At 36.1% G+C, this 14,685-nt stretch overlaps 1 long non-coding RNA gene and 1 pseudogene across 1 annotated transcript; both read left to right on the forward strand.

The window, feature by feature from the left end:
- The first annotated feature begins 1,608 nt into the window (after positions 1–1,608).
- Positions 1,609–6,303, forward strand: LOC108228805. The gene is made up of 3 exons (XR_001808245.3): positions 1,609–4,226; positions 4,301–4,414; positions 5,814–6,303. It is a non-coding gene; the product is annotated as an uncharacterized LOC108228805 (long non-coding RNA).
- A 1,788-nt stretch (positions 6,304–8,091) lies between these two features.
- Positions 8,092–11,285, forward strand: LOC119617747 (annotated as a pseudogene).
- Positions 11,286–14,685: the final 3,400 nt, after the last annotated feature.

A 14,685-nucleotide genomic window follows, 5' to 3' on the forward strand; every position in this document is an offset into this window, starting at 1 on the left:
GATGTACAATAAAAAATTACTTTTAAGTGGTGAGGAGCCAAAAAAGAACACGTCTACTCCATTCGGTGCTCACTAGCGCCCCCCCCCCCAATCAACATATTTTGTTATATTTACTCAGATTAAACTTTTGATCTGTCATCTATGTTCTATTACGAATAAAATATTGACATTTGCCATCCCCACATCATTGCATTCAGTATTTATTCACAATTTGTTTAGTGTCCCAACTTTTTTGGAATCCGGTTTGTATAAGAAAATAATTAATATAATGGTAAAAGAAACGCAAGGTGTTTTTATCTGTGATGGGGATTTAAATATAAGATTGCAACCAAAGATGAAATAAATGACATGGCAACACAGCAAACTATGAAAAACCTTGTGTTTCTTAAACAAAGACACTATGAAGGGGGATCAAAATCTTTGAGGGTACTAGCATGGAAACTAAAAAAAAAACAACAGAAAATACAATGTATAGAATCAGAAATCCTGAAACAAAATTGTTAAAGAACAAATCGAAAGACATATAGGAAGCATTTGAAATATTTTACAAAACACTATATTCAAAAAATTCTGGAGGAACTATTGAACAAATTGATAAATATCTAAACTCACTAGAACTACCGTCCATGAACAAAGAATAGAATAGAAAAATGACATTAGACATCACAGAAAAAGTATTACAAAATGCAATAAGTAGACTAAAACCATGTAAATCACCAGGGCCGGATGGTTACACAGCAGAATTTTATAAGGAAATTCAGAGAGAGTTAATTCCAATACTCCTGCCTACACTAAACTGGATTCTAAAAAATGCTCAAACACCACCGAGTTGGAAGGAGGCAATAGTCTCAGTAATATATAAAAAAGGCAAAGATAAATTGGATTGTGGATCATACCGACCAATATCTGTTTTTAATATCAATTATCGACTTTTCACTTCTATCATGGCCAGGCGATTGGAAGAATTCCTTCCTTCCCTAATACCTAACGATCAAACTGGATTCATAGGACAACGTCAAACACAGGACAATATAAGAAGGACGCTACATGTTATAGATCACATACAAAAGAATAAATTGAAAGTCATTATAATCAGTGTAGATGCAGAAAAAGCATTTGATTCAGTTGATTGGAATTTTCTTTTCAGGGTTCTACATAAATCTTTACTACATGATACAATAATAAAAACAATACAGGCACTATACAATAATTCTACAACCAGAATAAAAGTTAATGGACATTTATCTGATAGAATCACTATGGAAAGAGGGTCAAGACAAGGGGTGCATGGTCATCATTACTTTTTGCACTATACTTAGAACCATTAGCCCAATCGCTAAGACAAAACAGGGATATTAAAGGAATAAACATTATAGGGAAGGAGCACAAATTGGCATGCTATGCAGACTATATTTTAATTTATGTACAATAACCGACCTACTCTCTTCCAATTCTACTACAACTATTCAAACAATTTGGTCAATTATTAAGGTTCAAAATTAATATTAACAAAACTCAGTTGCTATCTTACAATTACGCTCCACCACAGGAAATCCAAAACAGATACCCCTTATCTTGGCAAAATGACCATTTCAAATTGCCATACCAAGGGACCTCGGAAAACTATTTGAATATAATTATATTCTCATACAAAAAAGAATCAAAGAGAATATCACAAGATGGAATCTTACTCCTTATCTAAGTTTTAGTTCAAGAATTAACTCAATCAAAATGAATATACTGCCTATTTCAGACTTTACCAATTGAAATTAACCAAAAGGTTTTTAATGAATGGGATAAACTATGATATTGATAACTAAGATATTGAAACAAAGATGACACCCATTCCTATACAGGCAGCTCTGGCTGATGCAAATCTACAATGTTTTATAAACAGTATAGATAACCAATGGATGAAAGCAACCCTTAGAGTGTGAAAAACCATTGTAAAGAAAAATACATTAGAAAATGACATTGCAATCATAAAATGTATTGCATATGACTCACACTTTACACCGAACAAATTAGACGCCAGGTTTAAAGACTGGACATCCAAAGTAATTACAGCTCTCTGCACAATAATGAACAACAGAACTTTAAGGGATTTTGAAACACTCAAGCGAAAATACTCTCTGGACAAACAGGACTTCTACCAATAATTACAAATAAGAAATTTTGTTAACTTAAAAATTAAGCCAATTACTGACACAATTACAGACCTAATGGAGATTTTTCTTAATGCCTATAATTCAAAAATTAAGCGGAAAATTATTTCACTCATCTACAAAAACCTAATAGATCTTAAAAACAATTTAACCTTTCATATTAAAGCAAGGTGGGAAAGAGAAGGCAACTTATCAATAACAGAGGAGGAATGGACAATAATATGGAAATACCAGTGGACATATAACAAATCACTACAATGGCAAGAATTTGGATGGAAACACTTGGTAAAATTCTATATAACATTTGACACATAAAGTGGAAAAAATAACAGCTTCTCTCAATTGTAAGATTGAACAATTTTATTTAAGTTGGCAGAATTGGGTAAACTATGTGAAATCTAAAAGATCGGATTATATTTTAAAAGACCAAACTTAATGGAATCACTACGATAGTCCACTCTCCTATGATAGATACACCTTACAATCAACACTGTTTCTGACAGCATATCATTTTAGTTATTTATTTATTCTTTTTTCTTATAGTTAGCTATTTTAGTTTTTCCTTTTACATTCTATTTTTTTTTTTTACTCCTATAACTAAAATCCTTCTCGGGGAACTGGAGTGATTTATTTGTTTTGTTTGTTATAAGGCAATGGCCTATTTGTCTTTATTTTTAAATGATGAAGCTGATTTTGTGTCGTTGAAGCCAAATGTTATGTAGAATTGCTCCCCTTAGAATCAATAAACAAAAGAAAAAAAAAGAAAACAGTTTGGAGTTTGAAATTTCTGGTGAATTGGAAATCTTTTTTTTTCTTATATTCTCTGCATAATCGGAAGTTGGTACTTTCAGCCTAAGTGTTTTATCAGAATTATTTTTCCTGATTTCTGGTTAAATAAAAAAAAATACTTTCTGACTTGAGTAAGTTGTTTATGGAAAAATATTTTTACTGTAAACATCAGCATGTTACTGAGCCTTTTGTCTCTGTCACAGGAAATCTACAAATATGTTCTCCAGGTTATCAGACAGAGAGATTTGTATAAATCATCAAGCTGTCATCATTTCCAAATCCAACATGTTTCATGAAAAAGGTTGATGGTTTAAAAGAATTTGAGCAACTTTTCTGTAATCCATTCTTCCTGTTGTCTGCCATCTGGGGTCTCTTTCTCCTAAAGTACTTCAATTGATACTTTATATATTAGCCTATATAAACAGCAAAGATACATGCATGGACAACACTGTTAAGTTTTAATTTCTCACTTTTTGTGTTGCCTCTGACTTTATTTTGCAAACATATCGTCACCTTCCTAAAATAATTGCCTAAGTCATTTTTTGCAATGTTTCAGGAAACACAAAAAACTGAACCATTTGTTGATTGTTGAGATGATTTAGGCAAAAAAAAATTTTTTTTTGAAGAAAAATGACTTATGCAATTATTTTAAGAAGGTGACAATATTACAGATGACACATACAGCCAACTTCAAGTCTTCTTCACTTGGTAAACAACACTAACACAGAGGCACACTGTTGCAGACTGGACCACTCTGAAGAGGGGTTGGAGAAACAGATGCTGTCTATAAAAGACAACTCAGAACATTGTCTGCAGCAAACACTGGGTAGACGATGAAGCAGGTTTTTAAATAGAAAAGCTATTGGATCAACCACTACAAGAAATCTTCCTTTTCTCAGGCCATCACATTGTATTAAAAATCTGTCACTTCTGCCTTTGGTTTGCATTGTTTAAATTATATTTTGCACATATTCATTCATATTTTTGCACAATTTAGTGATTGTTGTACAGTTTTAATCATTTGTGCAGGGTTTTATTTGCATCCTTTTTACTATTGCATTTTGTCTGTTGCTGCAACAAAAAAAATTCCAACAATGGAAATAAAAGTCAGTTTATTCATTCGTTGATTCATTTGTCCTCCTGACAGTTTATTCATTCATTCATTTATTGGTTTTTAGCTAATCTGTCAGGTTTTTTTCAGTGGTTCTGGGAGGTGGTGAGGAGTCTGACCCAAGAAGAATGTGTCCCACTGCTTCAGTTTGTCACTGGAAGGTTGGTTGTTTTAGTTGTACTATACTTTACATTAGAAAAAACAGGACTGTCTGTAAATTTGAGTCTCTATACAGTTCCAGGGTTCCTCATGGTGGTTTTGCCTATCTTATGGGTGGCAGTGGTTTACAGAAGTTCACAATTGCTGCAGTCCCATACACATCCAACCTTCTGCCTACTTCCAGTACATGGTAACCCACTGGCTTATATTTTCATGTACTTTGTTTTTGTTTGTTTATTGTCATTTTCATTAATCTTTTACAACAGCAAATATGTGTGCTCTACGTATTTTAGCACACAAATGCACCAAACTTAAAAACTTGTAACATTTAACAGATTATTTAACAAAAACAAACAAACAAAAAAACACCTTCCAATCCAAACATTTTAAATCTTTGGACTAGGACTACAATATATATTGCAAATTTGTTATCACTGCAATATCAATGCAGCAAAGGGCTACTTGGACAGCAATAAACCATAGACCATTACATTTCAAGTACCTTGCATTTATGTTTTGCTGCTGAAAATGGCCTCGATGCCCACACCTGGTTTAAAAGATAGTGATGACAAAATAAAAATGAGGAAAATGTGGGTTTATTGCAATTGATATAAACATCACACTATTAAAAAACATATATTATTGAATATAACATTGCACATCACAAGTTTTTCTAATATTGTGCAGCCCTACTTTATACACTCCCATTTTAAAAAATGGAATAAGGTACCTTTTTCATAAGTGTGAAACTTTGATCATTCATATAATTTGGCAACATTTATGCGTTTACTCTTATGAGACAAAAGCATAAACTAGCAAAGATTTGTTTTAATCATTTTATACTCTCTCCTAATATCGGCCTTAAATTTAAGATGCATTTAAGATGAAACAAAGTCCAAATATCTGAATGGAAATAATTTTTGGATTTCCCTCTGATTAAGAACAATAAAATAATTTTCAACTTTTTAAATTTTCTTTTCTGATCACAGTGAGACAGTTTTGGTTTTGTTCAGAGACAAAAATGATTGTTAAACCACCGTAACACTGCCACCATTTCCCTGTTCAGAAACTGCAGCCTGTTGTGGAGTCTGTGCAGCTATGTATATGACAGCATCATCTGTGAACATTTGGCACTGAACATCCTTTCATCTTTCAGAGAGTTTATTAACATACAAGCAAAAAAATATATAATGGTCCTAAAATGGAACCTTGTGGTATGTCCATTTTCGCAGTGTTTCTCTGGTCAGTCTTGTTATTAGTAAAGGAGCCAGGGTTTTAATTACGGGTATCTCTGCCAAATAAAGTGGCTTGAAGTTTCCTGATAATTCTTCCGCCAACTCGACAAAATAATAATTAAAAGTATTTGCGATTGCCATACCATCAGAGTGATCATCCCATTTGAATTCAGTTGAGTTATTCTTTTCTTGTACTTGATGGGGTTTTTTTAATAAAATTTTTTACAAGTCTTTGAGAAAAGAATAGTATAGTACGTCAACTTTTTTTACTGGTTGCATATGGGTTGTTCTGACTAGTTTGTCAATGTGTGACCATGACCATCATCCAACTCTCTGTTTTCTCCTTTTCTGTAGTATCAACATGTTGAAACTTCCAGAATACCCAAGCCAGGAGGTTCTGAGAGACCGGCTGCTGGTAGCTCTGCACTGTGGAAGCTACGGGTACACCATGGCCTAAGCATTACATCATTCCTTTTACTGCGTGGGTCTTCACTTTGTCTGCTGCCACTGTTACTACACAAATAAGGGATTATTATTATTATTATTATTATTGATGTTGTTGTTGTTGTTTAAGAGGTTTCGGAGAAATGCAATAAACACTGACCAGACTGCAGGTTTTACACTTATGATTTTAGTTGTTTGATTGAAGCTGGAATCTGGTAATTTATGCAAACAATAATTTACTGTCTTTTATTGAGACTGATTACATGCTGTTATTGATTTGAAAAGAAATACCATTTATATAAAACTTTCAGTTTTAAACACACAAACATAACAATGAAACTAGCATTACTTAAAGGAATGCACATTGCTAATTGTCTTGCATACTAAAGTTTTAAACAAAGATCTTGTGCCATCTGTTAGCACTAAAATGTGTTATGAATGACTCTCAGTTATTACCACACCAAATTCTAGCTTAATGTCTGCAAAACTGATTGATATATAGCCCTTGTTGTGTTTGCTTAGGTCAATTAGCTGTAGCTGCCATCTTGAATCAGGTTGACTCCAAAAGCTGATCGGTTGTAAATGTTCGTCCAATGTTTACTTTTTTCAAGTTTTATTAAAATTTGTTCACTGGTACATGAGATAATTTTAGTAACACACAGACGAACAAACAGATGTGCGCACACAAACACTAAGGCAATTCTATGATTGCCTGCCTTCCATGGCCGCAGCTACTAATCACTGAAATTCAAGCTTTTTGAAAGTCGCACATCAGATCACCTTTCATAGTGGACTAAGAATTTATTGGTTTACACATGCAGTGTTTAAAAGTCAGTCATATCTGGAGTAGAAGGTACATCAAACTGATAAAATGGAACAAGTCTGTGTTTTGTTTTTGCATATTCTTATGCCTTTCCTTGTGTCCTCTGGCTATTTTTTAAGACCAGGTTCTTGGGGCAATCGGCTGTTGTTTGAACTTCAGAAACCATTGCTTCTTGAGTTTGGAAAGAACCCAGATTTAAACAGTTATTTTTACATTTTTTGTTTCACTGTTTAGAAACTGATGAATCATTCTGTTTTGATACTGCAGAAACCATAAAATAGTTGCCAAAATAACGTGGTCAAGCTTGATAGCTGCCATACAACCTGTGCTCTAAATTTGGAACCTGCTCCAATTTAACCACAGACGTAGTCCTGAATACAACACTGGTACTGGATGAAGTCAACATTTAGAATGTTACAAATTTGTGAACATTAATCTTTTTTCTGTTTTCACAGGTTATTTCCACGTCCTATGGTCTTAATGTCTGTTGTTTGTAGGGATGTAACAATGCCAATACCAGTATAATGTATCAGTCTGATATTGTGTGTGTCTGTATTTGTACTCATAAAAGAGTTCCGATACCACTTCTGACTGCTCAACTGAGAAGCATAACACTCACCTCTCAGTTGAGGTTATATAAGAGAAGCAGTGTCAGATCTGTGGAGGTAGTTTTATTTTATTTAATTCTTTGCTGTTCTGATCACATTCCTTATCAATTAGTGGCAGTAATGCACCATAAAGTTGTTAATTAATAGAAGAAGAAACTGTATGGAGGGATTTCAAAGTGAACAATGAGGGCAAAAGTAAAGCGGACTGTCTATACTTTGGTCGAACTAGCACACAGAGACAGTAAAGTGGTTTCTTTTTCAAGCTGAATTTTATACCTCTTTTCAGAGTGGAGACTCCAGGTGGGCAGAGTGAGCCACTCATCTCCACCCTCTCCTTTGTAAGATCTGCCTTTTTAAAATTTATTGAAATCAGTAATTCATGAAGCATCTTATCATGATAGCGAACAAACTGGTAGGCCCAGTCCCAATACTCGCACTTCCACCCTTGTGTCCTTCAAATGCGCGTTCATGCTGAAGGGTTTGAGTGCGTAGTGTGTCCCAATTCTCTGGAGTGCTCTTTAGCCCCGCCCCTTTTGTGGACTACATCTGCCCTTCGGCTAAGCCCGCATCCAGGCGGACTTTGGCAAAGTATTTACCCACAGTTCTTTGCTGCATGTGCTGATTTTAATTTTTTTTTAATTATCTTTATTGACAATGAAAGGGTTTGGAATTAAACAGCAGAAATATGACAGTGGTGACAGAGCAAGCTGCATCTGTCATGAAAAAAACTGTTTTTAAATGTAAAATATTGAAATAATTCTTGTTTCACTCTGCTGTACAGGTGTGAATACTATCAAACTTTGCTCCATATTCAGCAAGTCATAACAAAACACATTTGAACAGCCAAATATCTCCTGCAATGACTTTGGAAAGCAAAAATACATATACTGTACTGGCACCATTTTAAAATACCAAAACAGCGACGGTCCACCCTGTTGGATGTCACAGTTACGACACAGTGGTGCAAGTCGAAGATGTAACCCGTACTGTCCCAATTCTCCAATTTTTGCATGCTTGTAACCTGTGCACACAAACCCTTCTGTGCACTTCAACTGAGTACACACTTCATAGAGGGGTGTAGGGTGTAGTGCGAGTATTGAGACTGGGCCGTAATAGTCTGATGGCTCTCTCCAGACACAAACTGATAACAGTCCCGTATTTCCTTTGTCTACAATTTGATCATTGGCAGTGCTGTTCAGTCTTACTGGTACAGTATCGCCATGGGTCATGTACAGTGCCTATAAAAAGTATTCATCCACTTGGATGTTTTATTGCTGTCATAAATCAGTCATGGTCAATATAAACTGGCCTTTTTGACCAAAAGAAAAAAGTGGTTAAAATATGCCTGTCTTTGTTTTTAAAGTGTTTTTCAGTAGTTTAAATCATAATGTGGGTACAAATCAGACCAAGGCGGGTACAATGTGGTTCTCAGAATGAACTCATCCGGCTGTATTAAATTGTGTGCATTTGCAAAAAAAAAAGAAGTTGATGTGGGTCCAGGGACTCACAACAGCTACAGAAATTGCCCCAGTACTGTAGAATAGTGTGTCCTGTAAACCAGTAGTTTGTTGAAAGAATTTTACTGTTGTCTGTATTGGTCTATTTTGGTAGATGTTACCGAAAACAATCTGGATTTGATTGCATGGCACATGTTTGGCTCACAGAGGCTAAAAGACCTGACTGGAAACCTTTTAAATCATTTTCATGCTGATTTATACTCATGTTGAAAGAGACTGGGATCTGTGTCATAAATGTATCACATCAGTTTCTTTCTAAAGGGACTTTAGACAATGATTTAATAGATCATGTGATCTATCAGCTATCAGTGTTGTTTGAGTACTCTGTCTAAAATGTTTAAGTAAACAGATGTTGATTGTAAATGGGTTTTTATACATTCTGTACTGTTCATTTTTCTGGTATTAAATAATATATTTTACTGTGAATTACCTGTTGTGCTTTAAGATTAAAAGAACAAAAAAAGGGTTCCCACAAACTTACCAGCTCAAATATTGTATGTTCACAAAAGAATGCAAACTAGGATGCATAGAAGAAAAGTAAGGCTGTATGCACCTGGTGGATGTTTTCTCCTACTGCATCTAAGTGGCCGGCTTTGTCAAAGTGCTTCATACAGGATTAATTTTGATGGTTTTATGGGTTCGAGGATTGCACCACTCAAGGTGGCTGCATGTTGGAGTAGCTGTGTTACACTCAATCTGAGATATTGTTTTTGAAAACTATAATGCCTTGATTTTCTGGATGTAAATCCTTTTTTGGATGATTATTTCCTCTAGTATCGGATGCTGTGCTGTTGGAAGAATTTATCCTTAACTGTTTTACTTTTTGACATTTGTTATGATTCGTAACCATAACAACAAGATGGTTTTAACAACTGGGAGCAGCTGACTAACATCCTAAAAGCTCAAATAAAACCTCAACTACAGCCCACATACCTACAGAGGAACCTCGAGGAACTCTAGTATGGCCAGAACCAAGCAGACCGATGTAAATCCACCAGAGGTAAAGCCCCCAGAAAGTAGCTCATCACCAACGTAGCCCACAAAAGCTATTGTGGCTCTCAGGGAGATCTACCACTACCAAAAGTCCATTGAGCTGCTCATCCGGAAGCTTCCCTTCCAGCGCCTGCTTCAGGAGATCACCCAAGATCGACCTGCCCTTCTAGAGCTCAGCCATCATGGCTCTGCAGGAGGCCAACAAGGCTTACGTGGTGGGGCTCTTCAAGGACACCAGCCTGTGCGTCATTCATGCCAAAAAAGTCACCATCATGCCCAAAGACATACAGCTGGCTCGCAGGATCCGTGAGGAGAGGGCTTAGATTCACCCCTACATTTAACACATGTCTGCTTTAAGACAGACTGCTACAAGAGATCTGTCCTGCCCACAGCCATCGGCATCTATAACAACTCTTTAATAAAACCAGGATGATGAATTACAACAACATTTAATTTCCCTTTGGAATTATTAAAGTATATTTGATTTAAATAGAATTGATTGATACGTATCATGATGATAAAAGATAACACTATCAACATGCCTATGGTTAGCTTCAAACTCCAGCTCAACCTTCTAAAAGGGTGTCAAGGACTGGGTCTCTCCATCCTCAGCTATGTACCTTTCTAGTCCCCTTTTTCTGTCCCTTGGTCTTTATTCACACCCTAGGTGTTCCTTTTTAGCTGTTGGCTTGTTCACTGGGGTTGAGATGAGTTGGCTACCTAGAGAAAGACCTCCCTTTGTACCCAGACTTGGCCTCCCAGGGACCTTGGTTTGTATCTACTCTTTTCCTCACCAGAGGGAATTCTGACTAATGTGAAGTGTGAGAGATGTATTTATGACATCCTTTCAGATATTTTTGGGCTGTTGGTGTGGTGAGCAATACCTGAAATGGTCCTTCCCACCTAGGCTATGCCAATGTTTTCTTTTGATATCTTACACCAAAATCCAGTCTCCTGGTTTCACTGGTTCATTCAGGGCTTCTGGTTCTACATCTGGAAAATAATTAGCAGAAGACACTTTTTTGCTTGTTACCATTTTTACCATATAGTCTGCTAGAATTTGGTTGTGTTCTTTGTCTACCCTTACGAATGGTGTCAGCTGTGGTATGACATATGGTCTCCCATATCATATAGCAGTTCAAAAGGGTGTTAGTCCTGCTTGGATAGGAGTCACATGAATGTCCAATACAACTATTGGCACATAATAAATCCAATTTTGTTTATTCCGCCCAAATGTTTTCTTCAATTTGGTGTTTAGGATTCCAATCACACTAGATGTTTTTTTTCTTCTGGTATTCTAAATCTTAGAATTATTTCTTTTACCAGGGCATTTGCCCGCCATTTTTTGCCAGATACACAATGGATTCTTGGAGGAAATGGAATATTGTTTGTCTGACAATTTTGTCTTTGGAAGATCTTTACATATTTGGGTTTTTGATAACAGAAATTCTGCTGTTTGGATTAGGCAGTTACCTGACTTATCGTCAAATTCGTTTGATGGGTTCAGCAGTCAACAATCAAACTGTGTGGTTACCGGAGCTGAATCGCAAGTTGAATGCGATCCTTTTACAGGACTGCAGACTAAATTGTGGTTCTGGAACTCATGAATGATGGGTTATATCTCGAAAAAGTTCCTCACTCGAATCAGGCGGAATGGTCCTGGAATTTGGCTGTTTGGATTCCCCATTTAAAAGTATCAGCAAGACTTTTAAAGCAGACAGAAAACAAGTCTGCCTGACCCAAAACAATTATTGTTTTGTGAATTCTGGCTCCCTTTGCTGGCCTTGGCTAGCCATCTTCAATTTCTCCCCAGATTTTATGTAAACAAGATGCTCTGCCCCCCTTCTGCAAGGACATCAGTGGATCTGCTCTGGGCTGGCTGATAAATATTCCATCATATTATCAAAGACAATGGCCTCTGTGACGTAATTCATGGCCTTCTCTACAAACACACACGTACACACACACACACACACTCATACAACATGCACACCATCGTCTTCCACCGCCTCTACGCACACACACGCACACTTTTCACTGTTTCTAAGTCATCTCTGTCATCCCACTCCCTCCTTCACTACCTTAGTATCTTAGTAATTCTTATGTTGGCTGTTTAGCAGGCCTTTTGGTACTATTAGCTAGTCTCTTGTACCTTTAGTTTAGCATTATCACGTTTATCTTAGTATTTTTTATGTTGCCTGTTAGCGGGCCTCGGTACTGTTAGTTAGTTAGTCTCTTGGTACCTTTAGTTTAGCAGTTTATGTTAGCTTATTTAGCCTTCCTGTACATTTAGCTTAGTTTAGTTTATCTTAGCTCATATTTATCATTTAGATTATTTTAGCTACTATTTTGACTGTCTTAGCTCATGTTTAGATATTTGGTTTTGTGATTTTATTTAGATTATCCTATATTTTATTTAGATTATACATAATTGATGTTTTTTTCTGTGTTTAATTATGTACCTGATGTATTTGATTCTTTTGTTGTTTCTGTATTGTAAAGCACTTTGGATCACCTTGCTGCTGAAAAAGTGCTATATAAATAAATTTCACTTCACTTACAATGAAACACAACCGAGGTAACTTGCTAAAAATATTCTCCTTCCACGAAGCTGAAGTTAGTTCACTGCCAGTGCCAGACCTGGCAGCAGTGCCAGGTCTGGCACCAAAGTAATACACCCTTTTCAAAGACAGTGAAGTGTCTTCAAAAGGTGGATGTTCTTCTGGGTCTTCAGCAGCGATGTAAATGATAAAAGAAATGACTTTACAGACATAAGTTATTCTTGAACAGTGAGAGTTTATTCAAAATAACAGAGTCTGTGCCACATTGAGATTTCTGGCCCAATCAGTGAAATCCCCCATTTCTCTGGGGCTGCTTATTTTTATAAACATTTACCAAACCCAGTTGTAGAATAACACACACACACACATCCCACTGGGACGAAACTTAACAGTATGGATTCAAGTACATTCAATTCCCTTTATGGTGATAAGCTGGGGTCTTCAGACATGCAACAGATAACACCTCCATATATGCATTCACTGCAGTAGCTTCCGACAATCGTGAGTGTAGGAGCCCAAAATCCACTTCCCAAGAGGGTATCATGAGAAGACAATGTCTCAAAATGGGAACTCAGGCCCCATAGCCTGATGGCACAGATGTAGCTCAGTTATCTCAACAGCCAAAGAGAACCAACTCATCACCAACAGGAAAAGAATCCAGGTGCCACAGTAGTTCCCTGGCCAAAAGGTCTGGCTCTTGTTCCATGATATACCACTTAAAGACACCCCTTGGATTCGGAACCTAGATTCCTTGTACCATTTGAAATAGAATCCATCATGAGCTCCACCACTGTTCGTTTAGAACTTCCACGGTCCATGGGGATCCAGCCAACATTTTATGTTGCTTTAATTAAATTAGTTGTTTCCAGTAACATTTGTCCACCAGCCACTCCTACTCCACCCGCTCGCATCATCAACAATCATCCAGCATACACTGCCTATTGAATCCTCAACATGCATCAAGCACGTTGTGGTCTCCAGTATCTAGTTGATTGGGAAGGATATGGACAAGAGGAGCATTTGTGAATCCTGCGATATTTCATATTAAACTCTTATTTTTTTTCATTTTACCGGGATCACAACTAGCATGCCTGTTGCCAGTTCGCTCTCCATCTCTTTACACACTCTTAAAGGAGTTAAACCAATCCATACTACCACAGTACTAAATAAACTTCATACAGAGCAGGCCTGTGGCATAGAGGCAAATGCTAAGAGGCTCATACGTCAGGGTTGATATTGGTGCCAAACAACAAATTGTGGGAAAAAAGGGGAAACTGTCCGTATTCTCATAAAACCTTTTACTACGGATATAGATATAGATGAGAAAATAAGCCCACAACAACTAAACTGCATAGCAGAGTCTATTAAATAATATTATTCAAATAATAATAAAGGGAATGTAGGTTACTACTCCCACTTAAACACTGATGTAAAGACAATATGAACTTTAACACAAACAACTAGTCTTATAACTATGATATATAAAGGGGTGGAAATGGAATAGTATTTTGATTGACTATAATAAACAGGGCAAATGTTAGCTAACAAAATGTAAAAACAAAAAAAGTAGACAAATGTATACCACCTGCTAAATAAAATAAACTTTACAAATTTCACTGAGGATTATAAAGTGTAACAATTCATGTTAATACTCCATAACTTAGTATTCCCATATGCTATATTATATTGCGGTTGACCGCTTCTTTGCATTCTGCTAATCAGCATTTCACTTTAATGACAAGTTTAATGTAATCTAATTTGCATATCAGAAAAAATTGTATAATATACACGTACAGTAAAGTGAACATGCATCTCATATATATATATATATATATATATATATATCCCAACTTAAAAATGAAAAGTAATCTAAACCATATTTTAAACTAACCTCTATGTGAGAAAATCTGAAAAGTACTCCAGACATAACAATAATCAAAAAGCCATTTTTTACCGACTTTATTAGTTTAAATCTTCAAAAACTAATTAGACCATCTCACCAAGTACAAAATAAAGTAATACTGCCTCATGCAATGCATGCAGGCCTCTCTTACTCTACACCGAATAAGGTGTCTCTTTATTATATATTATTCTTCCGTTACCCTTAATGCAGCTTGAACCGGGCAAAGAACCCCCACAAATTTTATATCAGAACGACCGGCTCGGTCTCGGCATGAGGGCTACTACTTTTATTCGCGTTTCGTGTTACTATGGCGACGTAATCGCCAAAAAACACGCAAAAATTTCGGAATTTTCGTGAAATTTTGTCAGTTACACTCT

Source organism: Kryptolebias marmoratus, linkage group LG16 (assembly GCF_001649575.2).
Source record: "Kryptolebias marmoratus isolate JLee-2015 linkage group LG16, ASM164957v2, whole genome shotgun sequence".
NCBI lineage: Eukaryota > Metazoa > Chordata > Actinopteri > Cyprinodontiformes > Rivulidae > Kryptolebias > Kryptolebias marmoratus.